The 26,727-nt window shown below is 39.8% G+C and overlaps 2 long non-coding RNA genes across 2 annotated transcripts; both read right to left on the bottom strand.

Annotated features, from left to right (window-relative positions):
* Window positions 1-2,581: 2,581 nt before the first annotated feature.
* Window positions 2,582-3,658, bottom strand: LOC131218744 (uncharacterized). The gene is made up of 2 exons (XR_009157850.1): window positions 3,393-3,658; window positions 2,582-3,305 (listed from the first exon to the last, which is right to left on the bottom strand). It is a non-coding gene; the product is annotated as an uncharacterized LOC131218744 (long non-coding RNA).
* Window positions 3,659-18,067: 14,409 nt separating this feature from the next.
* Window positions 18,068-19,606, bottom strand: LOC131218743 (uncharacterized). The gene is made up of 2 exons (XR_009157849.1): window positions 19,219-19,606; window positions 18,068-18,361 (listed from the first exon to the last, which is right to left on the bottom strand). It is a non-coding gene; the product is annotated as an uncharacterized LOC131218743 (long non-coding RNA).
* Window positions 19,607-26,727: the final 7,121 nt, after the last annotated feature.

Here is a 26,727-nt window from a genome sequence, read left to right as displayed (position 1 = left end):
TGGATGTCACTATCTCCATTGTTTTTAGTGATGTGGTCCACTTGAGATTTGGATACGCTTCAATTTTGGATTCATGCCCTGAGATGAGCCAGAAAAAGGTATGGATGATGTGGATAAAATGGATATGTCACAGAGGGCCCACAGAGTATGGTCACAATGATATCCTTCGTGTGGGCATGGATTCGGTACTACTAGGGCTGAAAGTTAGGTGGGTTGGGTTAGGTTGGTGCTCAACCCTAGCCCAACCCAAGGTACCTATACTTCAACCCTAACCCAGCCCAGCCCAGACCAGCCCAAGGTGTACTTCAACCCTAACCCAATCTAGCTCAGCCGAGCCCAAGGTACCTATACTTCAACCCTAACCCAACCCAGCCCAACCTTGGGTTGGGAATTCCCAACCCAAGCAGCATGGTCAGGTTGGTCAGGTGGATACATGCTAATATTTTCCTTATTACATTAGTATATTATATTTCAATATGTCTTATTTTTTATATTTATAATTTTATTAATTACGTGTATAGTTATTTATTGTAAAGAACTTCATATTTTTCTAAACAAACAAGCTAGGATACAGGACAACTACTTTAAAAGTTGTGTTGTGTATGGTGAAATCTGGCTTATCTTGTTAGCTTGAACAACCGGAAATGACTTGGAGCAATGAGACCAAACCACAATGAAATATCATATGCCTTCAACACAAACGATCCACACTCAATTATAATTTATAACTTATATATCAATCAGCTTCAGATTAGGTCAGGCAACCCAAGCTCAACCCAAGTTTTATCGTGTTGGTATGTATAGCCCAAGCCTAAGACTGAACTCAATGCATCCTGCCAAAGCCCAACTCAATATTGAGTCGGTTACGAGTCAGTCTAGTTGAACCCGCCCAACTTTCAGCCCTAAGCACCACCCCACCAGGACCCAGCTAGAGAGGATGGTCTTGTCAGGGCTTCTGTGGGGCTCCAACGTGATATATTTGTTTTATCCAACCAACCCTTCCACTTTCATATATCATTTTAGGGCATGAGCCCAAAAAGAAAGAGATGTAAGGCTCGAGTGGACCGCGACACAGGAAGTAGCAGTGATAATGATCCACACCGTTGAAACCTACCTAAAGGCCACCGTGATTTGCCACCCAACCATGTGAACCTATTCATAAAGTCATGAAGGGAGAACTTATAGTTATATATCAGCTTGATACAAAACTTCCGTGGTTCCCTAGGGGCCTGTTTGGATACGCGTTTTGGGATGTATTGTATTGTATTAGAAGTTATGGTTTGATGTTTACCATGTTTGGATTGGAGTGAATAAGAGTTGAATCCTATGTGTGCGAATACAAACTTCAGCCAAATTTTCGAACCGACGTTAGAGTATCGTCAGTGGCTTCTGTTGCCTTCAATACTTTGTATTCATTACGCTGTATTCGGCAGCGGATGAAAGTTTGAAATTTGTATGATTAGAAGATATCTGGTACCTATGCAGTATAAGATTGAGACCGTTCATTTGGTACATTTCAACGTGAAAATCATCTGAGCTAGAAATCAAAAAGTTTCATACGTCAAACAGGCCACCTAACCCAATTAAGATTGTACAATATGCAGACATAATACGTCCTATCCAAACATTGATCTGTATAATATATTGTATACTATGCCAAATAATACCTCTTATCCAAACATTAATTAGTATATGATTGATTTAGATGTATTCTGAAAACCGTCGAATGTATATATGAATAGTACCCAATTACAATACAATGCAATACTATACGCGAATCCAAACAGGCCCTAGAGGTTTTCAGAGGCAAACGTTAAATTACCACTGATTTTTGTGGTGTGGTCCACTTAAGCATTTGATTTGCCTATTTTTAGGCCATCACATAAAATGATTTTTTAAAATGGATGGACAACGTGAATAAAAAGCTAGGATACATCACGGTGGGCCCTACAGAGACCGTCCGTCTCAGCTAGGTCTAGTTGGGTAGTACGCATGCAATCCGCGTCCCCATGGTGCGTGGGTTACGACTCAATCCGCTTCCGCTTTTAACCGTTCACTTCATGGGCCCACCGTCGATGGACCGTGGAGCAAAATGTAAATTGAAATATGTTTTCTTATTCAACGTGTATTGTATACATATTTCAAAGCTGACAAAAGCATACACATGCATTCCCCCTACGTAGACCAAACACGGAGATGGACTGATGGCAAGATCCGTCTATTTTGGGCAGTATTGTGGATAGGAATAATCCATAACTCACAGTGAAAGACGATCCTGACCATTGGTATCCGCATTGAACGTGGATCGTTGAAAGAACAACTTTCTATCTACAGAAATCAATGGTCAGTATTGTCCTTTCAGCATGATTATCAGATTTTAGCTCTCCTACAAGAAATCAATGGTATTTCAGCCTGACATTCTCCCAGGCTGCCGGCCAGAATGCGTCGACTTAAGTTTGGCTGAACAATACAAACCACACATCTGATGGGGTCCTATTTTTGGTGGGCCAATTTACAGCAACCAAGCTGAAATGTTGATCCAGACCGTTGATTTCCGAAGTTGCATGTAAACCATAGAAAGTCCTACTCAACAGTTCACAGCTAAATTAATTATTATTCAATTAAAGTTACATATCATGACCCATCAACAATACCACCAAGACTAACGGTTTCGATCTTCAACCCATATCTCTATGTAGGCCTCACATAGAGATGAGTCTAGATGAACCTCAGTCGCGACGTACAAGAAAGACCTCGAAATATATACCACGCCACACGGCCACCACGTACAGAAATGAGAAAACCACCCAAGTTGGTTTTACCTCGTCGCGACTCAGGATCAAGCGTGTACAGTCACCCACTGTGACCCACATGCAGGAGTGGTCCGATGAATTGAACCGTCCATATTCTCCTTACTGCATCATATGAGCTATTCTCCTACAATCACACTTCACTGATGATCCTAACCGTTGATTTCTAGAGTTGAAAGCGAACCATTGAAAATATTCTCTTCATGGTTACAAATTCATCTACAGACAGTGATGGTCCCAACCGTCCATTCACTGCAATTTTCTTAAAGTGACCCATAAAGCATAGATTCGACAACATGGACGGTTCCAAACATCCGACCACTCAGCATGTGGACCCCATTGGGCAACGACACACCCAAGATTCTGAGTCGCGACAGAGGCAAAACGAACTCCACCCAAAAAAAAAAACAAAAACCGCCCACCCAAAACCACCGACGTTCCTCCAAAACCGCCATTCATCGATCTGGAAGCGGTTTCGACGTACGGACAGCAAACCTGGAGGAAATCCCACGGCTAGGATTCTCACTATCTTCATTCCAACACCCATCATCAAAGTTCTGAGCATAGCTGAGAGGGTCATACCTGAAACTACCTGGTTTTGCATGCCTGGTTCTGAAGAAAACAGCTCTTGTGAGCTTGCCGCGATCTAGTCCTTGTCTCTCTCTCTTTTGCCATGGAATCCTAATGAGCTTGAAGTGGGCCCAACATGAAAAAAGCCCATCATCTTTCTTCTCTCCTTTTCTCAGATACGTGGGTTTTTCCATGGCTTTCTTTCGAGAAGCAGCTATGAAAGAAGGTAGATTTTCTCGCTTCCACTATCTTCTGTGGCGAGGAATATTTAAAGAAGAAAAAAGAGACATATGCTCCAGAGCTACCAGTGCTTTTGAGCACTATTAAGTTATAGTGCTCCTAGTTACATAATTTGACTTGGACAGATCATTCAATCGATCGGAACCGTTCATTAAGTCCAAAATACAATTAATAGAAAAATAGTAATGATCGGAAGATGATTATCTTATTTTATTTTTTAATTTTTTGTAATTAATAATAACCGTCCATGTTGAAGACCACTGATCAAATGATTCATATTTGTCATATTGTTGTTATTTTTCCATAGAAGAACCTAATAAATGGTCTAGATTAATGGATTAGACTGCATACGTGTCCCAATGCAAGTTGGAGCACCGTAACTAATAACGCTCTAATATCAGTGGAGCATCTCCCTTCTAAGGAATACGTTCTTTTCGGAAGCGGATTGCGTGGTGTGCCACACACCCCCGACCGCGGTGGTGTGGTGACGTGGTAAAGTTCTGTGGGCCCCAGCAGGGTGTATGTGTTATTTAGGCAACGTGCATACATTCTGAGAGATCATCTTAGGTGAGAAACCAAAAATAGGAATATCCACCGTTAAAACAATCCTGGGCCCACCTGTTCATTAGGTCACAAGGATCGGGATGAAGGGAACACACAAATGTCAGATTATCCAAAACTTCTGTGGCCCTTAATAAATTTTCAATGGTAGCCGTTCAATTCCCACTTTTTTCTGTGGTGTGGTCCACTTGAGGTTTAGATCTGTCTCATGTTTTGGTTTATGCCATCAAATAATCTCGAAAAATGGATGAACAGTGTAGATATAAGATATACATCATGGTGGGGCCATAGAACTTTGCCACGTCAACACATAGCAGCAGTCCGCTTCCGTTTTTTTTTTCCCTTTTATTGCGACTAAGGAAACGGATTGGCTACTCCCTCTGCCGCCAGCCCGTTGCCTGGTGGTCGGTGCTCTGTGGGCCCCACCATGATGTATGTGTATCATCCATTCCGTTCATCCATTGTTACAGATTATTTTATGGGTCTATGAAAAAAATGACAGGGATATAAATGTTAGATGGATCACACCACAGGATAGTGATTGGATATCCACCATTAAAATCCTCCTAAGGCCCCCTGTAGTGTTTATTTGACATCCAATCTATTGATTAGGTCATACAGAACCATATGAAGGGAAAAAACAAAGATCAGCTTGATCCAAAACTTTTATGGCCCCCAACAATTTTGTAATGGTCGACATTCATTCAACACTGTTTCCTGTAATGTGGTCCACTTGAGATTTTTATGTGTCTAAATTTTGATCTTGTATTATAAAATGATCTAGAAAATTATACGGACGGCATGGATGAAACACATAAATTATAGTGGGGCCCACAGAGCACCGAGGAAGTAGCCAATCAGTTCCCCGAAGGAACCAGCGTGGGTCCACGAGTGGGCCCACATGCTGAATAAACTTATGATCGGATCCGTACATGCTGTGGATCTAGTCCACCTTACGAATATTTCTCTACATGGGTGATTGTAAAAATCAGTACTATCTACGGATGAATTTATAACATTGAAGAGATGATGTTCAACTGTAAAGATCAAAGGCTAGGATCGTCTTTGAATCTTGAATAAGAACGAATACCTTATTTTCTATAGCCATGAGAGTACGGACGGTCAAAATTAACGAACCACTCAGCATGTGGGCCCTTTTGTGTGACGACACACGCGGGATTTGAGTGGTGGCGACATAGACAAAACGTTCAAATACGTTTAAACGCCTTACACGTGCCTACCAAAAAGTTCCACATTCGAAGAAAGGAAAAAAGTGTGGGACTTGTTGGGTGTGCGTAAGGTGGGCCCCACTGGGGAATGACTGCATGCAAACATCACGAAGTTCGGTTCAAGTTCGGTTCAGTTCGGTACAAGACGTATGCTATGCGTGTGGTTTGAGGATGGACGAATGGCAAATAACTTCTTTTAGAATTGGGAGTGGCCGACCTAATTACCGGTCGAGCGTACTTATATTTTTGTGTATGTTATCTTCTTCATGGTGGGGCCCACATAATCCAGCGGTCAGATTTCACACATATTTCCAAGGTTGGCACGTAATGCTGAGCGTAGAGGGCATACAGGGATTATAGAGATCATGTATTAGCCACTAGGCCGAGTTTGAATTAGGAAATAGGGAATTGGAAATTGGAAATATGATCCAAGGCATAAGGGAAAAAATAAAAAAAGAGCAAAAGAACATACAAGTAAGAAGAAGAGAAAAAATAATGATTGCTTTGCTTGAAAATGTGTTTAATTAATAAACAGTGGATTGCTTTTGAATTCACTCACCGAGATATAAAAAAAAATACTAATTCATTCGCGCAGAAGATTGACTGATCTTGTAAAAAAATTAAAAAAACATATATTACTAACTTTTCTTCTCTTACAAACTATATATATATATATATATATATATAGGGTAGAAATTGCCTGTTAGAGAGACAGAGCAAGAGATAAAGAGAGAACAGAAGGGCCCAAGGTGGCCGTTGAGGCACCTATTCTAGGCCGCAATATCAGTCTACTCATAAAGGGAGCTAGTAATTGAATTTGACTTCAAGATCATTTTCCGTAACTCCTGTTCATTGATCTAAATATCTTCGAACCTAGGCTTATTCTTCTTCCCAACAAGATGTAGGTTTCTTGTCTTGTATTTATGGATCATATATTAATAATATTAATTAAAGAATGCGTGTTAAGTCTTCGATACTTAGTGGAGATTGATTTGGATTACCATGATATGAATAAAAGTCAAAAATGTTAAAAATGAGATTGATTCTCATACCTCTAGGGGCTGTTTGATTTTCTAATTTTAGTGGTAATTTAAGATAAATGGGTAATAATTATTTATCTTTGTATTTCTAGTTGGATTTTCAAGGTGATGTTGATAGCCACCTTCATTTATAGAACTCCTGGTGTCACCAAAGGAGAAAAACGTTAAATCATGGGGCCCACAATGATATGTGTGTCTTATCCACACCATCCATCCCTTTAGGTAGATCCAAAGCTCAAGTAGACTACACCACAAGAAACAATAGGAATTAAACTCCTACCATTGAAAGCTTCTTGAGGACTCCAGAAGTTTCGGATCAAGCTAATCTTTTTGTTTCTCTTTTATTAATGACTGTGTGGCCTTATGAACATGTTGGATGACAAATAAACATCAATGTGGGCCTTAGGGAGAAAACAACTTTCAATGATTGACATCTTTATGATCATTGTTTCCTAAGGTGTGGTCCACTTGAGCTTTGGATTTGTCTCATTTTTGGGTCCATGCCTTAAAATGTGTTGTTAAAAAGGATGGATGACGTGGATAAGTCACATATATCATGATGGGGCCCACATATTTAAATTGGTAATAGCATGGTTTTTATGGACCAATTTTCGAAATGTAATTCATGGCCACTTTCAAATGGGGGAGGGAGGGAAGTCCTAATTATTTATTTCCTTGTATTTATAAGGGAAATTAAAAATCAAACAGCCCCTTAGTTAATTCAATATACATTTGGCTTGGCTTTTTTAAATGATACAACACCGACTAATCTTTTTGTCCTTTAATATATGATAACTATCAGTTGGAAATCACTCTTTATACAAGTATGCCATAACCAAATCACCTTTTTTTGAACTCCAAGTGATGGTGATGAACATGAATGACTTTTTAATACTGATTATTGGCACTTTTGAGGTTGGCTCAAATTTGTTTGTGGACCTCTTAGACGTGGCTAACAAGTTTTTCAACTTCCATACTATCTTTCTTTGGTTTGGAATGAATACCAAATATGGCTGTGCATCGAGCCGAATCGAGTCGAGGTGGGTCAAGCTTGGCTTGGCTCGTCCATGCTCTCCTTGAGTTTGAGCTCGAGCTTGAGCTTACCATTGGAGCTTGGCTTGTTTTCGAAACCCTTCGAGTCGAGCTTAAGGCGAGCTAGTGGATCGAGTTAAGGCGAGCTTATATCAAGTTGAGTAGAGTCTGCTCTCAACCCGACCCAAACTAGCAATCCGACGCAACCTAGCACCCAACCTGCACCTGACTTAATGCAGTAACCTGACCCAACTGACCCAACCCCCAAATCAAATATTCAATTAATAGTGTGTGTGTGTGTGTGTGTGTGTGTGTGTGTGTAATATTAGATAGAGCCATAGAGGGTACCTTATTGTTGGTGCTGAGAAAGAGAGAGAGAGAGAGAGAGAGAGAGAGAGAGAGAGGACCTCAAGCGTGGCAAGTTAAGGAAGGGAAAGGGTAAGAAATGGACGAATGGATATGGTATGGTTTAAGTTTTATTTTTTAAAATTTTTAAAGATTATATATATATATTCAAGTCGAGTTGAGTCAAGATCCACTATATTTGAACTTGACTTATTTTCAAAACGAGCGGGATCATATGAAGCTTGGCTCGCCTTGAGTCATCGTTTGAGTCGAGTCAAGTCGAGCTAAATCGAGCCAAGACGAGCAAGCTTGGCTCGTGTACAGCCCTAATACCGAACTTAATATATGGTTCAAATTTCTTACATAAATCACTTTAAAATGGAGTCTTTGAATAAATTGACACTCAGAGTTTGATAAAGTGAAATTGGCTTAAGGAAAGACAAGATCCCCTTGTCGTAAGTTATCACTTGTCAAGTATCGAAGTAGATCATTGAAAAATCAATTGACAACTTTGGTTTGACTGTCAATTTAATAATGATAGGAACTTGAAAATTGGAATTGAGTATCCATATATTTCTACAAAGTTCGCCAAAAGCGGCATATGAACTATATATCTCGATTGGAGGTGATGATTCTTGAAATACTATGGAGCTGAGTGATCTCTTTAAAGATGATTGATCAATGTGAGATGCTTCAGTAGCATTTAACATAAAATTCATACTAATGTCTTCTCACAAATGAGTTGGTACAGGTTACAATTTTGTTGCTTACCCTAAGCTCCTTAACATATCATGCATTTATGAACAAATCGCTCCACACCTTGATTCAGTCGAAGCCAATAGTAATGATCGCTAACCATAACACGAGTTTTATCTCGACCAAAATGACTCCCTTAGCCACCACCATATAGCTAGGTCATGACTTGGACTCATAGGGACTCTTTGGGAAGGCAAAGTTGGTTCTCTTTAAAGAGATAACCTTTCATGATGTTAAAGTTGTTATTTCATTAATTTTTATAATTTTTCAAAAAAAATCAAAATATGTATTAGTTTTATAATTTTCTAATAGTAAATCAAATATAATCACCTCAAAAGACAATTTTGACGAGACAAGATTTTTTACTAAGTGCATCCATCAATTTATTCATGACATCAGATTTGTGGCGAATCACAAAGGTGTATTCTTATAGTTATGATACCCACTTAGCATGCTTTGCATTAAGCTAGTTTTGGACATAAAAAAAAAAAAAGAAAAAGCGGAGAGTCTCATAATCAAAATATAACACAAACTCCTTATGTCTCAAACAATCAAAATATAACACAAACTCCTTATGTCTCAAAATAGTGATGCAAAAATTGAAAGGGTTAAATTATGGTGTAAAAATCAATGTCATATTAGAAGTAATGTTTACTGATATTGTTGAGTTTCTCATTAAAGAAGGTTATTGGTGTCCCGGGTCTAATCTTTGCGTGAGTGGTAGACTCTGAGGAGTTTCAACACGTGATCTTGGGTTCAAAACCCATAGGTGGTGAAATCCCACTACAGCTTGCTGGTGTCCCTTTTGGCTTAAAACGACTCAGATTCCTATGCGCGATGTACCTATGTGAGATGTGTTACATCTGGCTTAAAACAACCCAGATTACATCTGACCTTAAATACTTTATTAAAATTTGACAATAAAAGCACACGTATTTTGATTAGCTTTTCCTTAATTAATTTAAAACTCAATTAAGCTTCTTAAGTCTGATAAAATTGTTGGCATTCATGTAACATGTTACAAGGACGACAATATTATTATTGATGAACTTCCGGTAAAATATTGTGAGCTTGTGTTAGCTTCTCATTTCTTTAAAGAAGGGCTGCATGAATCGGACACACATGGTAGTGGGCCCTATGGGCTGGGTGCATAAGACACATACATCACAAGTGGGCCCACGACACCTTGGTCAACAAATAAAAATCAGGGTGGGCCCATGATGCCTTGGTTGACAAATAAAAATCAGGGTGGGCCCACAACACCTTGGTCGATAAATAAACATCACGGTGGGCCCACGGTACTTTGATCAGCTAGTAAACATCACGGTGGACACCAGGGAGGTTTCAACGGTAGGGGTTCAATCCCCTTTGTTTTCCACAGCTCGGCCCACAACTCTTTTGGATCAAGCTGACGTGTGTAACCTTATGAACGGGTTGGATGGCAGAAACTTCATCACTTTGGGCCCCAGGAGGTTTTCAACGGTAAGAGTTTAATCATCACCGTTCCACGTGGTGTGGGGGCCCACCAAGCTTGTGGGTAAGTTGATAATTGGGTTTTCACTATAGCTAGGGCCCACGTGGACGAATCATTAGGTTGGGGGTAAAATGACCACTGCGGTGGGCTCCACAGCAGTTTCAAATGGACAACAATCCACCACTGTTGCTGGGGTGGGGTCCACTCAAGTCTTGGATCTGCAACGCTGGTGGGACCCATGCCTGCAATGAGCAGCCAAGGAGGATGGACGGTGCGTATAAATCACACACAAGTCCAGGTGGGCCGAAGGGATGTTTCAACGGTAGGTGTTCAATCACCACCGTTTCCTGCTGCTGTGTACTCTTGAGATTTGAATTTGATTATTATTATTATTATTATTATTATTTTGGATATGCACTGAAATGAGCTGTCAACCGAATGGACGGTGTGAATTTAACACATACATTAGGTGGGCCCCCAGCATGTGGCCCACACTGCTGTCAGTGTGAAAGGAAGTGGGCCCAGGATGTTTTCAACGGTAAGTATTCATTGCCCACTGTTTGCTGTGGTGGGGTCCACTTGGGCTGTGGATATTCCACACGTGTGGGTCCCTCCACACGTCCCAGGCCAGTGGGTCTCGTGGACAGGTTGGATGGTAAAACAAAACAGCCTGGTGAGCCCCACAAATGTTTCAACGTTGCATGATCGATCACCGTTGTTTCACATGGTGGGGTCCACAGAGGTGGTGGATCAATATACTATTTGTGGGGCCCTTCATCCAGGGTCTGAGTGTCCAAAACAACAGGTTGGGTGCCAAAAAGAACACCATGGTAGGCCCACCCCAAAAAAATTTCAATAGTAGTCATCAATCCTCACTGATTCATGAGTTGCGGTCCACCTGAAATTTGGATCTGGTCCATTTTTCAGGCTCTTGCATGGAGATGATGCGGTAAAATGGAGGGACGGCATGGATCACACATATATATCAAGATAGCCCCACAGAGTACAAAATGGTGGCCCCCAACGTGTGTAAAACGCATATAGCATGGTGGGGCCATGGGTACTTCAGGTGAGACCCACGTCCCTATTCAGTATGCGTGTATCATGGTGTCCCTGCAAGATTTGTCCAAACATGATGTAGAGAGGGTCCCGGACACTCTCACGGTAAAGATAGACCAAAGAAGGCCTGATCGGAGGAGGAAATGATCTGGACCATTAAACCTTAAATCAGTTGTATCTCGCAATGAGTTTTTCAACATACCATATAAGAAGTGCCTGCAATTTGTGATGTCCCAACCATATATGAATGCACATCCAGTCCGTTTGTCTGTTGGGCTGCCTCAATTCACTCGGTGGGACACACGATGTAAAATCATGCCTAAAACCACAAAATCACTTGTTGTGGCCCACCTGAAAATCGGATCAGGTTGATTTCATGGGTGTCTCTTTATCCTGGTGAGGCTCACTTTATTAGCCAGCTGGATGGCATATAGAAAACACAGTGGCCCAAGAAGGTTTCTATTGTGGGTGTTCCTATCCTCACTATTCCCTTTGGTGTGGCCCACCTGAGTTTTGGATCGTCCTGATTTTTGTTCCAACATCCTAACATGACTTGTCGCAGCTGATTGCCGGAGTAGTTGTTGACACACATCAAAGTGGGCCCATAGAGCTTGGGTATTTCAAGCTCTTCCTACAACGGATGTCGTAAAGGTTTTCCGTCCATCGCTAGGGTTTACAACACTACAAATATCCCAAATACAGGTGCATTCCATCGTTGTTTCAGATTCAACTAAAAGAACTGAGGACAACTAGACGGACAGATAATATATATTACTTTTGCATAGGGCCACATTATCTACTCGGACGGATGAAGACTAAAACCAGTGCTGGGTAGGATCAAGGCAGCGGATTGTGAATTTAATTACCACGCGTGGGTTCAATTCCCATCGATCACCCATTAATAAATAAATAAATAAAACATTTGTTACATAAATATAGAAACCATAGATTCATGTGGACTACTTGCTAAAAGCACAAATGAAATGGCAGATTATTCATTGTATGAAGTTTTTAAGACTTTGTACTAATCTACCTTACAGTTTTTGAGTTTATAATGAAAATAACCCATGAGCGAAAAGAAAATCTCTCAAGCAATGGGAGCCCCTGGATCTGGTGGTGATCGATGGTACCTTTTGTCAGTGGAAGATAGGATAAGACTTCTCTTTATCTTGAGACTAGTTGTTGACACCTCAGAGACTAGATTTCCACTTGCAGGCTAAAAAAGTTAGATGACAATAAGCTAATAGTCATACTTACATTTGAGTTCTTTTATTATTATTATTATTATTATTGAGATTGAATTTGACTTCTTTCTTTTAGGGGTAGATATAATGCACATAGGTAAAAGTTCTAAGTGAAAGGATGAAGACCTACACCTAAAAATAGAGGTTTTTCCATGTGAATGACGTTTTTGGCTTTGTTATTTTTTTTTTTTTAAAGGATATTCATTTGATAGGCGCATATGACAGTTTTTTTTATAATTATTATATCGTATTAAGTCTTGTGAAAATTCTTACAGTTCTTGAATGCAAACACCACAAATATTAGGCCATCCCAACTACCAGCAGACGTACCATGTAATTTAGAGGATTTTGAATGTTATATGTAGTATGACCCACTTGATGATTAGACTGACCTGACTACTTGGGTGTCCAATGTTTATGCTGGAGCTAGCGACCCTTTCAGACAGGTTTGATACCATTTATACATGATAGTAGGGCCTAGATACTGACAAAAGGAACTCCTTAATGTGTGGTATTAAGGCTTTCGCTACCGGAGGGTTAAAATTTCCCTATCATTCCTAAAATAGGAGAGATACTTGCAGTAATCCAAAACAAATGTGAGGTATTTGCAATCGTCATGAAACGGTAGGTAAAATAGGGCCCACGATATTGATTTTTTCTTTTACATTTGGTAGGTAACAAGTTTACATCTCTAAGTGCTTGCATATGAGCCATCCCTAGCTCTCTGCTCACAGAACCATAAGTTTTCCTCAACCATAGAATCCTCCATTCTAGGATTTAGGATTTGCAGACTACATTAGGGTTTTTAGCCCCGATGAGATGGGCCATGTTTCAAGCAATGACAACAAACTTCTTGGATGGGTTGGATTTCATATGAATACCATATAGGACTCATTATCCCAAGTCTCTATATAATTTTTTAAAGAAAAACAAAATATTAATGGTATTGTGGTCATTTCATCCTAAAGACAACATCATTTCAGACTTTCAAACAATGGCATTTTTTAAGAAAATATAATATCATAAATGTAAATGGTCTTCGTTCCATGGAAAAAGTAAGGCTGAATATTGGATGGATTTTTACTGCAAAATTTCTTAAGAATCCTGAAATTACCAACATGACTTTATTTTTTTTGTTAAACAAGTGGTGAAGATGAGATTTGTGGGGATTAAATGATCAATATTTTCTCATTTATTTATTTATTCTCTAAAAAGTGGAGAAGTTGAGAATTGTCTGGTCCATTGTGGTGTTTGTGTGACATCCAAACCGTTGAAGAGATGCCCCCCACTATGAGAATCAGTAAAAACAAAAATTACGCTGACCCAATCATTAAATGGACCATGCATGAGTTTAGATGTTTTTGGGTGAAGTGGCATTTCTTCTTAGGACGTGGCATATTTGATGATTGGACTGGCTTAATTTTTGGATTGTTTGATCATCATAGTAAAGCTCATCTCTTGGACGGTTGGATGTCATGTACACATCACTTGAGCACATAATTCTCAACTTTTTCACATTTTAGAAAAAAAAGAAAGGTTTAGCTCATTTCTCCCCATAAAATTAGAATTTTTGATGAACATTTCATGAAGATCCCATTGGACCTAACTACCATTGAAGACTTTTTGAGCTCCCAACCGTTAATTCATACCAATCAACATATCCAACTTGAGAAAGTTGAATTTTGATATGAACATTTTTACCTGATTAAACATTTCTATTAGAATTCTACGTAGGAAATCTATTTACTCAATCATCTGAAAGCATTTTTCATAATTTACCCAACTAATAGTATTTATAACTAAAATAATACTATTATAAATGTAATCAAGTAATTAATCTATAAAGTGTTTGGTCCATACTAATATAACAAATGTTATGGATAAAAATGGATTGACCAGATGTATAGATTTGGAGACTATGGATTGTTTGAGAGCCGAAAAATAACATTAGCCTCGAAGGTCACCGAATGACCTCAACGTCGAAGGTCTGCCTCGATTACCAACTTTGGATATCAAGATCGGATATCGAACTCGACCTTGGTTCGGCCTCGGATAAATCATTACCTCGAAATTCAAATGCATTTACAGTATAGGTCTTGACATATACTCCACTGCCTTCAAAAGGTTATGAAAACATTCGCTAACATGAGTACAGTTACGCAGAATCTCTCACTCAAAATCCTTCGATACTACCAGACCCATATTCCTATCCTAACTTTGGCATCGAAGGATCCCCTACTCTAGCCAGAGTCTCATTTGTCTTCTTCCTTTGCAGGCATCTAAAGGTCCAGGGAAGGCTAACCAGTTTCCCATCAACAGCAAATATCAAGAAGATTTTGAAAATCTCATAATATTTTTGAAAAAAAAAAAACTAAAATGATATTATCTTGATATTGCCAGATTTTCAATACTTCTCAACTTTTCATAATTTCATTGTGGAAATATGTCAATATAAGCATGAAATTATTTATAATTTTAAATAAATCCTTAATAATATATTTAAAGTTTTAAAACTATTATTAATTTATAATATATATTTATAATTCCTATTTTGGCAAGATTTTCTTGATATTATCCCCAAAAAACACTTCCATAATTTTGAAAAGATCTTAAGAAACTCCTTGGAACCAGGTTTCTCACTATGATTGACACCACCTCCATTAATTGTGAACCACACTTTATCAACGGTCTAAATCACCACATGATGGGTTGTGGATTCCTATCCTAGGCTGTACTTGTATAGAATGGGTCTGTTAAGACATGTTGTTTCACGTGGCCCTGCTTGGATTGATAAAAATTAATAAATATATTTAAAAAGAACATTACACCTGAGAATCTATGAAAAAATAGGAATCTATATATAATAAAGAATCCAAATCTATTAGTTTTAACACACGTAATTACTATAAAAATATTAAGAAATCAATGATAAATAAGCAACAATTGTCTTTTAAAAAACATGCAAAATTTCAATTCGTAATGTTTCTAAGAAATTGATGCAGAGTGGGTCGCATACACTTTCATGGCGAAGATGGACCAGAGAAGGCCTGATCGGAGGTGGAAATGATCCTGATCGTTAGAACTTTAAAATAGTCATGTCTTGGAAGATGGGATGAGTTTTTGGACATATCATATATAATTTTGATTTTGGGTTACGAGAAGCTACTTTACTAAACTAATCCCGCTATGCTGAGTTGCTCATGCTGAATTTGTGAGATTCAATTAGATCGACGGTCAAAAGTTCATTTTATTTTTGTTTTTACTATAAATAGTAAGTTTTAGTTGACATATAACTTTTGATTCTTTAAGTCGTAGGAGTCGTGCCCAACATGAAAATGACTTAGAAAAGTTAGGGTAACAACATGGTTAGGTTAATTGGACATAGCTAATCCCACCATGCTGAGTGGCCCATGCTGAATTTGTGAGATTCAATTAAATCGACGGTCAAAAGTTCATTTTATTTTTGTTTTTACTATAAATAGTAAGTTTTAGTAGGCATATAACTTTTGATTTTTTGAGTTGTAGGAGTCGTGCCCAACATGAAAATGACTTAGAAAAGTTAGAATAACAACATGGTTAAGCTAAATTTGACACTTATTATTTTTGGCCGAAAACCATGAAGCCTAGTAGAAACGGTGACCATTTATAAATAATAAGTTTACTATTTACAAGTCATGCATGTTTTTAGGGAGTTTGAGTCTAAAATTCCATCCTAAGTTCGAGCTCATTATTTAAAGGACTGTAATTTCATTTTTTTAAAAAAATCATCAATCATTTTATTTTAAATTTATCAGAAATTATTTCTATTTTTATATGCCTTCGATTCAAGAAAGCTTTCTTGGAAGTCTTGGAAGTCCAGAAAGCCACGGGGATTCGAAGTAGTTATTCTCTGAGAAAGACTGTAAAGGACCTCATCAGGTCCCTCCCTGTGTCAGAAATGAAAGTCACTCCCTTTTCCATAAACCACTTCAGCCGAATTGATTCGGACAACTGACTTTACTTTGACTTTACTTTCACTAACAGTGGAAAACAACAATCCTTAGGAAGTAGAGTAATTTTCATTTTCACGGTAGAAAAGAAGATTTTGTCCATAACACGCATGCCAATCTAGATTATTTGAGACCGTCTAAATTCTCGGACGTATTTTAGATGGAGTCTTTAAATCATATTAACACAATGATTCTGAAATCCAGCTAGTGGCCATCAAATGGACGTACGTCTAGGGTTCCAACTCCACCTGTATCAATCAGGCAGGCGAATTATAGAATGCCCTAGTCAAAAGGTTATGTGGAAAGCTGGCAATCTATACAAGGTACCCGAGTACCCGTTTTTGGATTATCCGACATCAGCGAATTGGTTACCCGTATACAGATCTGGGCCCACTGAACCACGGGCTACGATCGTTCGAACATGGCCATGTCAGGACACTGCAGTTCCTGAGAAACGTGCATTTGTTCCCAGAGAATTCATTACCTACAACCAGGTGTAGGCCCCAACATCTCCTCTCATGCTTCTTAACTGAGAAATGTTTATACACCGCGGCTGTTGGTGAACTTTCTGTACAGCCATTTATCTTGGCATGGGATGAATCTCAAACAAGAGTTACAAATCATGCGGCGTTTATGCTTGTTAGCGGGACTTTGGGCTATTTAGAAAGTAAGAAATGGGAGGTGTTTTAGAAACTTGAGTACGTAGCTTGTTAGCCGGACCTTGGACTATTTAGGAAGTAAGAAATGGGAGGCGTTTTAGAAACTTGAACTACTAGTCAAGTCAGGTCGTGTTGAAAGCCAAAAGGCTAATTATTGAATGGGCCTTGGATTTTGAGGAGAGGGGAAATTAATAATTCTTTTTCCATGTAAATAGTTGGGATGGTTCTAGCTTTCTCTCTGTATAGTCCTTTGCCTTTTGGTATGTGTTTATAATATACTTTTGTCATCTTAAAAAAATCATTGCTATTTTCTGTGTTGTGGTCCATGTAAGATTTGGATTGCCTCATTTTTTTGTCTCATGGTTTAAAATGTACTGGCAAAATACATGGGCAACATAAAGAAAACACATGCATCATGGTGGGGCCCGAGCACTTACCAGCACTGACCAATATCGAGCTCGGTATTGGAGGGGTCGCTGCCGAATCCCAGTTCATGGCAAAGTGTGTTGGGAGGATGGGAAGGGTTGGGATTAGGTGGAATGAAATTGTGTTTGGTCCAGTGCGGGGTTTTTGGTTGATTTTGAAATCCATTATGCATGCGGGCCTCACTACATGTGATATTCTAGTTATACACGTGTACAAGTGACTGACATCTGTTGTGAATTCTGTTCATTGATTACAATTACGTGGTCCACCAAATAGGATTTTACTTGATCTAGTATTTTTCCCATAGAAGGAATTTTACCCCAAACATGAGATTGGATAGCTTAAATAGTATGGTATTACTAAACATGCAATTATTGTGTAATAATGGTGTTAAACCCATCTAATACAATTCCATACTATTTAATACCATGAACCAAAGAGGCCCTAAAATGAGCTAAAAAAAGATGGATGGCATGGATTGAACACATACATCATGGTGGACCCCACAGAGTCCGGTCACAGGTATATCCCTGGCGTGGAGGTTACCACGCAATCCGGTTTGGCTTTTAACCGTCCACTTCCTGGCTCACTGTCGATGGGCCATGGAGCAAAATGCGAATTGGAAAGTTTGGAGGAGGGAATATGTTCTCATTCAAAGTGTATGGTATACATAACATATTACAAAGCTGAAAAAAATAATACACATTCATTCTCCCTACGAAGACCAAACAGACAGATGGACGGAAGGTGCGAAACGTCTATTTTGGGCAGTGTTGTGGATGGGGATAATCCATAACTCCTAGTGAAAGACGATCTCGACCATTGGTATCCGCAAATGAATGCGACCATTCAATGATCACTTTTCTATCTAAAGAAATCAATGGTCATTATTGTACGTTCAGCATGATTATTAGATTTTTCGCTCACCTACAAGAAATCAATAGTATTAATTTCAGCATGACATTCTCCCATTTCGCAGGCCAGCATGTATCGACGTAAGTTTTGGCTGAACAATACAAACCACACATCTGATGGGGTCCTATTTTTGGTGGGCCAATTTACAGCAACCAAGCGGAAATGTTGATTCCAGACCGTTGATTTCCGAAGTTGCATGTAAACCATAGAAAGTCTTCAACAGTTCACAGCTATAATTATTATTCAATTCGAGTTACGGATTATGACCCAAAAACAGTACCACCAAGACGAGCGGTTTAGATCTTCAACCCATATCTCTATGTGGGCCTCACATAGCGACGCAGGCTAGATGAACCTCGGTCGCGACGTACAAAAGAAGAACTCGAAATAGATACCACCGGCCCACGCCGCGCCCACCACGTACAGAAAACCACCAAGTTCGTTTTACCTCCGTCGCGTCACAGGATGGAGCGTATGTCGCCACTTACTGGGACCCACATGCGAGAGTGATCAGATAAATTGAACCGTCCATATTCTCCTTACTGTATCATATGAGCTATTCGCCCATGATCACACTTTATTGATGATTCTAACCGTTGATTTCTAGAGTTGAAAGTGAGCCATTGAAAATCTTCTCTTCTTGGTTATAACTTCATCTACGGATAGTGATGGTCTCAATCATCCATTCACTGCAATTTTGTTAAGGTGGCCCATAGAACATAGAGTCCACAACATGGACGGTTCCGAACATCCGACCACTCAGCAAGTGGGCCCCAGTGGGCAACGACACACGCCAGAGGCAAAACGAACTCCACCCCCCCAAAAAAAAAACCAGAAAAACAAAAAAAAGAAAAAGAAAAACCGCCCACCCAATACCACTGATGTTCGCACCAAAACCGCCATTCATCGATCTGGAAGCGGTTTCACCGTGCAGACAGCAAACCTGGAGGAAAAACCACGTCTAGGATTCTCACCTTCTTCATCCCAACACCCCTCATCGAAGTTCTGAGCATAGCTGAGAGGATCATATCTGAAACCACCTGGTTTTGCATGCCTGGTTTTGAAGAAAACAGCTCTTGTGAACCTGCAACGCTCTTGTCCTTGTCTCTCTCTCTTTTGCCATGGAATCCTAAAGAGCTTGAAGTGGGACCAACATGAAAAAGGCCCATCATCTTCTTTCTCTAGTTCTCTCAGATATGTGGGTTTTTCCATGCCTTTCATATGGCAGCAGCTATGAAAGAGGGTAGATTTTATACCTTCTACTTTCTTTTGTGGTGAGGAATATTAAAAAAGAAGAAGAGAGAAATACTCCAGTGCTCTTGAGCACTATGAATGATAGTGCAACTAGTTGTATCAGTTCACTTGTAAAATTCCCACTTAGTCGATCTGAACCGTTCATTATGTCCTAAACACACATATAATACGCTACACACAAAATTGTAATGATTGGAAGATGCTATTCTTCTTTGATTTTGACTTATTTTTTACATCCATTCGTTTTCAAAGCCATGGATGCATGGATGGTTATGATTGCCTTAAGAAGGTGATTCTTTAGAATAGTAAACAATCAATGATGGGCCCTGACTAATAGATGGATCGAACTTTCTGCTGGACCAGTCTTCTGTAAGTGATCTTACCGTTATAGTGAAGACCATTGATCAAAATGTTCATATTTGTTAGATCGGTATACCATGGAATCCCATGATAGAACCTAATGAATGGTCTAGATCAATGGATTAGACTCTATAAGTGTCCTAATGCAAGTTGGAGCACCATAACTTAACTCTTCTCTAAGAGCACCATAATTAAAAAGCGTTCATTTTACGAGTCAGGAACCAGCGTGGGTCCACGAGTGGGCCCACATACTGAATGATCTTATGATCGGAGCCGTCCATTTTGTGAATCTATGTTTTATGGCCCACCTTACAACATTAGTCGAAATGGGTGATTGTAAAAATCACAATCTGTAGATGAATTTGTAACATTGAAGAGAAGATGTTCAACGGATCACGTTCAACTTTAAAGATCAAAGGTTTAGATCGTCATTGAAGCTTGAATCAAGGGAAAAGCAGCTAATTTCCTGTAGCAATGAGAGTACGGACGGTGAAAATTATCTAACCACTCAGCATATGGGCCCTTTTGTGTGAGTGCACACTCTACATTATGCGTCGCGACGGAGGCAAAACGAACTAATTCGAGTAGGTTTAAACGCTACGGACGCGGATTGCGTACTACCCCCGCCCGTCCCTTGCTCGGAACGGGCAGTTCTGTGGGCAGGCCCACCGTGATGTATCTGTACATCTAAACCGTTTATCCTTTTTCACAGATTATTTTAAGGTAAAACGAGGTAGATTCAACAATCAAATGGACCACACCACAGATGACTCTTGCATTTGATGCAATTGACATTTAATGCTTTGTGCATTTTAATGCAACCAAGCTTATTATTTGGTGTGGTTCTTTGATCGTTTGATCTGCCTAATTTTTGTTTCAGTGCATTAAAATAATCTGAGAAAATGGATAGACGGTTTGGATTTACAGATACATCACGGTGGGCCCGCCCACAGAACTGCCGTTCCGAGCTGGGAACGGGCGGGGGTAGTACGCAATTCGCGTCCAAACGCTACACACGTTCTCAACGGAAAAGTCTCCCCTTCGGGGACGCGCATGTCCAGCGAAAGCCTTTCGCAGGAAGTTCCTGCACTGGGAACCCAGGTGGGGCCCACTGTCCTATTTTGAGAAATTCTCTCTGTCCATTCGTTTTTTGAGTTCATTTTAGGATATAAGGCCAAAAATGAACCGTATTTAATACTCAAGTGGGCCGAAAATATGATAATTGAACGTTCACCGTTGAAATATTCGTGGGGCCAAAAAAGTTTTGAATCATGCTATTATTTGTGTTTTCATTTCATCCCAGCACAAATGACGTTATTAACGGTATGGATGGCAGGTAAACATCACTGTCGAACCTAGGGAGGTTTCAACGGTAGAAATTTTCCTAACCACCTTTTCCTTTAGTACGGCCTACTTGAGTCTTGTATCCCGCTAAATTTTGGTTTCTTCTCCTAAATGAGCTCACAAAGCGGATGGACGGAGTGGATTTCTAAAAAAACATCACGGTGGACCCCACCTAAGTTTCAAGCAGGAACTTCCTGCTAAAGGCTTTCGCAGGAAATCCGCGTCCCCCCTTCGAAGAAAAGAGAAACGCGCGGGATTTGTGGGAACGGATTGGCTACTACCCCTGACACCAGCCATGGGCTGGTGGTCGGTGCTCTGTGGGCCCCACCATGATGTATGTGTGTCATCCATGCTGTCCACTTATTTTTATATATCATTTTATGTTGTTATTAAAAAAATGAATCATATATCAATCTCAAGTGGACCACATTACAGGAAACAGTGTTGAATGAATTTTGACCATTAAAAACGTTTTGGGGGCCATAAAAGCTTTGGATCAAGCTGATATTTATTTTTTAACCTTCATCTGGGTCTTTATGACCAAATCAACAGATTGGATGTCAAATAAACAGTATAGTGGGCCTTCGAAGGATTTTAATTGTGAATATCCATTCATTATTGTTGTCCTGTGGTGTGGCCCACTTAAGATTTATATCCCTATAAATTTTTGTATCAAGCCTGAAAATGATCTTTAAAAATGGATTAACGGAATGGATGAAACACATACATCATGGTCGTGCCCACAGAGCACCGACCACCAGCCACGGGGCTGGTGTAGGGGGAGTAGCCAATCCGCTCCCGGGATTTGTCGGTTATGAGTAAGGTGGACCCCACTGTGGAATGACCGCATGCAAACATCAGGAAGTTCGGTTCAAGACGTGGGCTACGCTTTGTATTTTGAACGTGGACGAATTGCGACTCCTTTTAGAATGGGTGTGGCCGACCTTACCGGTCGACCAGACTTATAATTTTCTGTATGTTATCTTCTTCATGGTGGGGGCCATCTTATCCACCGCCCAGATTTCACACATTTTTCTAAGGTTGGCACGTAATGCTGAGTGCAGAGGGGTTGTAGGGATTATAGAGAGCATGCATTAGCCATGGCGTCTGAAATAGGAGTATGAATAGGCCGGTGATGTCACAGGGCTGAGAAATAGAGAGCATGATGATTGCTTTTAATAAAAAGGTTGTAAACAATACATGTAGATGGCTTGAAAATTTACTTAAGGTTGGATGTTCACTCACCCAAATGTAAAAGAAATATTACAACAGAGTCAATTGTCATTTTCTTAGCTTTTAGTGGTGGCTAGCATTTCTCTTGTCACAAGACTTTGGGCACTTCTATTAAGGTTATATACATTTTGGTAGGTCTTATTGTCATTTTTAAAATTATAGTCAATCTTATCATTATTTTCATTTACTAGATTCAATTGGTTGCTAACTTTCTTTTGAAGGTACTCATAAGTTGGCCCACTCAGGTAGCGACCATCAATCTTCTGTTGCGCAGCACGCCAACAACGTAGTGAATCGAGATTCAATATCCGGTCTCACCTGCAAACGATAAATAAAGAGAAATATAAACTAGAAGAAGAATCAAATCATTCTAAACAAACCACAAGATAAGATATACCTGGAAAAACCCCAACAAGGGTAAAAAACTATGGATGCAAACTTCCACTATGAAGAAAATGAGATTACAAGCAATATACTAACCTTTTCCCTTTAGACATATAGAGAAAACTTTTTGCCCACACTTTTAGAATAACTCCCATTATACACTAAAAAAGCCCTAGAGACCCCTATTTATAGTTTAGGCAACTTTCCTTTCACATCCTTGCGAAACCGACTCAAATTTTCATAGTCCGTATCAAATTCGCAAAATGAATCTATGTAACCTCGATTGATCGAGCAGGCTGCTCGACTGGTCGAGCGGATCCTCAACTGGTCGAGCATAAGCCTCAACTGATCGAGCACAGGCCTCGACCAGTCGAGCACCTTGGAACTAAAAAACTGATGCTCGCTGGACTTTGAGTCGAGTCAGCCCTCAACTGGTCGAGTGGCCACTCGACCAGTTGAGCAGGGCACTCGACTGGTTGAGAAGCCTTGTCCAGATGTGACTTCACATCCCAACAATCTCTCACTTGAAGACACATCACCATAAACCTACGTCTTTTACATCCAGAGTGCACCATCTCTCCGTCTTCAAGCCTGAAGACCAATTAAAGCTGAGCAGAGCTTTAACTTCTCCCGTGTGACCGCCTTGGTCAATATATTCGCAGGATTCTCACTTGTATGAATCTTCTCTAGAGCAATCGATCCATCTTCCAGTAATGAACGTATAAAGTGATATCTGATGTCAATATGCTGGGTCCTTGAATGAAAGACTGAATTCTTAGCCAAGCGTATTGCACTCTTACTGTCACTATACAGCTTCCAATTTGCTTACTTCTTACCAAACTCTTCCATGAAACCCTGCATCCATACCATCTCCTTGCACGCTTTTATAGCTGCAACATATTCTACTTCCGTTGTACTGATAGATACTATCTTCTATAATTGAAAAACCCAACTGACTGTACCACTACCCAGAATAAAGACATAACCTATAGTGCTTCTTCTGTTGTCGATATCTCCTGTCAAATCTGAATCTATGTAGCCTTGTAGTTTGATTTCTAATCTTCCATAACATAGCCCTACATCCTTAGTATCTACTATGTATCTAAGGATCCACTTCACAACTTCCCAATGTTCCTTCTCGGGGTTGTTCATGAACCTACTAACAACTTCCACTGCTTAAGCAATGTCTGGCCTTGTGCTCCCATAGCATACATGAGACTCTCAATAGTTGATGCATATGAGACTTTAGTCATGAAGTCCCATTCCTCTTGCGTCTTTGCACCTTGCTCCTTAAAAAGTTTGAAGTAGTTGGCTAATGGAGTGCTAACCGGCTTAGCACCTCATATATTGAATCGATCAAGTACCTTAGCTATGTACTTTACCTGTGACAAAACTAGTTTCTTGTTTTTCCTGTCACGCTTTATCATCATGCCTAGGATTTGTTTTGTAGCTCCTAAATCTTTCATGGCAAATTCTCTAGACAATTATTTTTTTATATTTGAGATGTCCTTCATGCTTGATCCGGTCACAAGTATATCATCAACGTACAGAAGAAGGATGATGTACGATGTATCAAACTTCTTCAAATAGCAAGAGTGGTCTGCATGACATCTCGTAAAACCGTTTTCCGACATGAAACTGTCGAACTTCTTGTACCACTACCTCGGGGCCTACTTCAGGCCATATAGACCCTTCTTTAGTCTACACACCTTGTTCTCCTTTCCTGGTGCCATGTATCCTGTCGGCTGATGCATATATATCTCTTCTTCAAGGTTCTCATGAAGAAAGGATGTCTTAACATCTAGCCGCTATATATGTAAGTCCTCTGTAGCCACTATACTCAAGATCATACGAATCGTAGACATTTTTATCACTGGTGAAAATATTTCGTTGAAGTCAATACCTGCCTTTTGTTGGAACCATTTCACAACCAGTCTAGCCTTGTATCGTTTCGAACCATCATGCTCATCCTTCAGCTTGTAAACCCACTTGTTATGAACAGCTTTCTTACCCTTAGGTAGAGTGACTAGCTCCCATATACGATTAGACTCAAGAGAGTCTATCTCATCATCCATGGCCTGTTCCAACTTAACCCGTGTATCTGACTGTAATGCCTCTTCAAAACACTCTGGTTCACCATTATCTATTAGCAGTAGATAATGTAAGGAGGGTGAGTATCAGACCGTGAGTCTCCTCTCTTGAGTAGACCTCTTCACAACCGGTTCTGTGGCTCCGCCTCATAATGCTCCTGTGCATGATCATCCTCTGGCACTGCAACACCCGTATCCGGTAACTCTTCCAACTCTACGAATTCTTTCTCCTAGGCCTTATTTTGCTACATATTGTTCTTATGCATCACATTTTCATTGAATAATATGTCTTTGCTTTTGATGATTTTTCTATTTTTTGCATCTCAAAACCTGTAGTCAAAACCATGTTGCCTGTAGCCTATAAATGTGCACCTCTTGGACTTCGCATCCAACTTGTTTCTGTGCTCTACATCATTGTGAACATTTGAAGTGTAACTGAACACTTTAAGATGTACAAGATTTACTTTTTTTCCAGTCCACGTTTTTTTTGGTAGCCCACCATCCAATGGTGCTGAGGGACTTCTATTGTTGAGATATGCGGCAGTATTCACAGTATCTGTCCAAAACGTCTTGGGCAACCCTGCATGTAACCTCATGCTCCTGACGCGCTCAAGGATAGTCCTGTTAATGCACTCAGCCACACTGTTCTGCTGTGGTGTCACTGGAATCGTTTTCTTATGTTTGATTCCATTTGCTGCACAATACTCCTCAAATCTCTAATTGCAGTACTCTCTCCCATTATCAGATCTGAGACATTTTAATATTTTACCTGTCTCATTTTCTACAATCACTTTTCACTTCTTAAATACATCAAATACATCAGATTTATGCTTTAAGAAATAGACCCATAATTTTCTACTAGCATCATTAATAAAAGAAACAAAATAGTGTGAGCCACCAAGAGATGATACCTATGCCAGTCCCCATACATCAGTGTGTACAAGTTCCAACAGATGCATCTTTGGAGTGCGTCCTGTCTTCTTGAAACTTACTCTCTTCTGCTTGCCATACACGCAGTCCGCATAGAATTCCAAGTCAATAGACTTTAGCCTGGTAGCTTCCCTTTTGACAATAGCACTTTCATCCCATTCTCACTCATATGTCCCAACCTCTGATGCCATAACTGCCAATTCACTTCAGTTGATGCGACTGCGAGTGAAGTATATGATCCTGAAGTCACGTACAAAGTATATTCATTCTTAGCTCGAGATATCACTAAGACACCTTTTGTGATCTTCTAAGAATCACTAGTGAATGCATGTCGTCACATATCCGGTATCGGCCAACTGCTCCAATGAAATCAAATTCCGTTTTAAACTCGGTACATGTTTGACATCCTTCAATTTCAAAGCCGTTCCATCTTTCTGATTTATATAAACGTCTCCCTTTTCAATAATACTGCACGACTCATTATCACCCAAGTAGACTCTCCCGAAGTCACCTGACACATTATCATGCAGAACTTCTTTACACGAAGTGGCATGAAACGAAGCATCCGAGTCTATGACCCAAGCCTCATTCCTCGCATCAGGAGACAAGATCAACGCCTTTGTGTCACTCTCTTCAGATAGATTTACTGAATCCTTCTCGCCTTGAGAGCTTATTTTTTGTTTCTTAAATGCCCTGTAATCACGTTTCATGTATCTCTTTTTTCCAGCAATGCCAACACCCGTGTTTGTCTTTCGGTTTCTTGGACTTCTTGCTCGACTTAGA

Source organism: Magnolia sinica, chromosome 11 (genome assembly GCF_029962835.1).
Source record: "Magnolia sinica isolate HGM2019 chromosome 11, MsV1, whole genome shotgun sequence".
Taxonomy (NCBI): Eukaryota; Viridiplantae; Streptophyta; class Magnoliopsida; order Magnoliales; family Magnoliaceae; genus Magnolia; species Magnolia sinica.
This window is presented reverse-complemented; position numbering and strand designations above follow the sequence as displayed.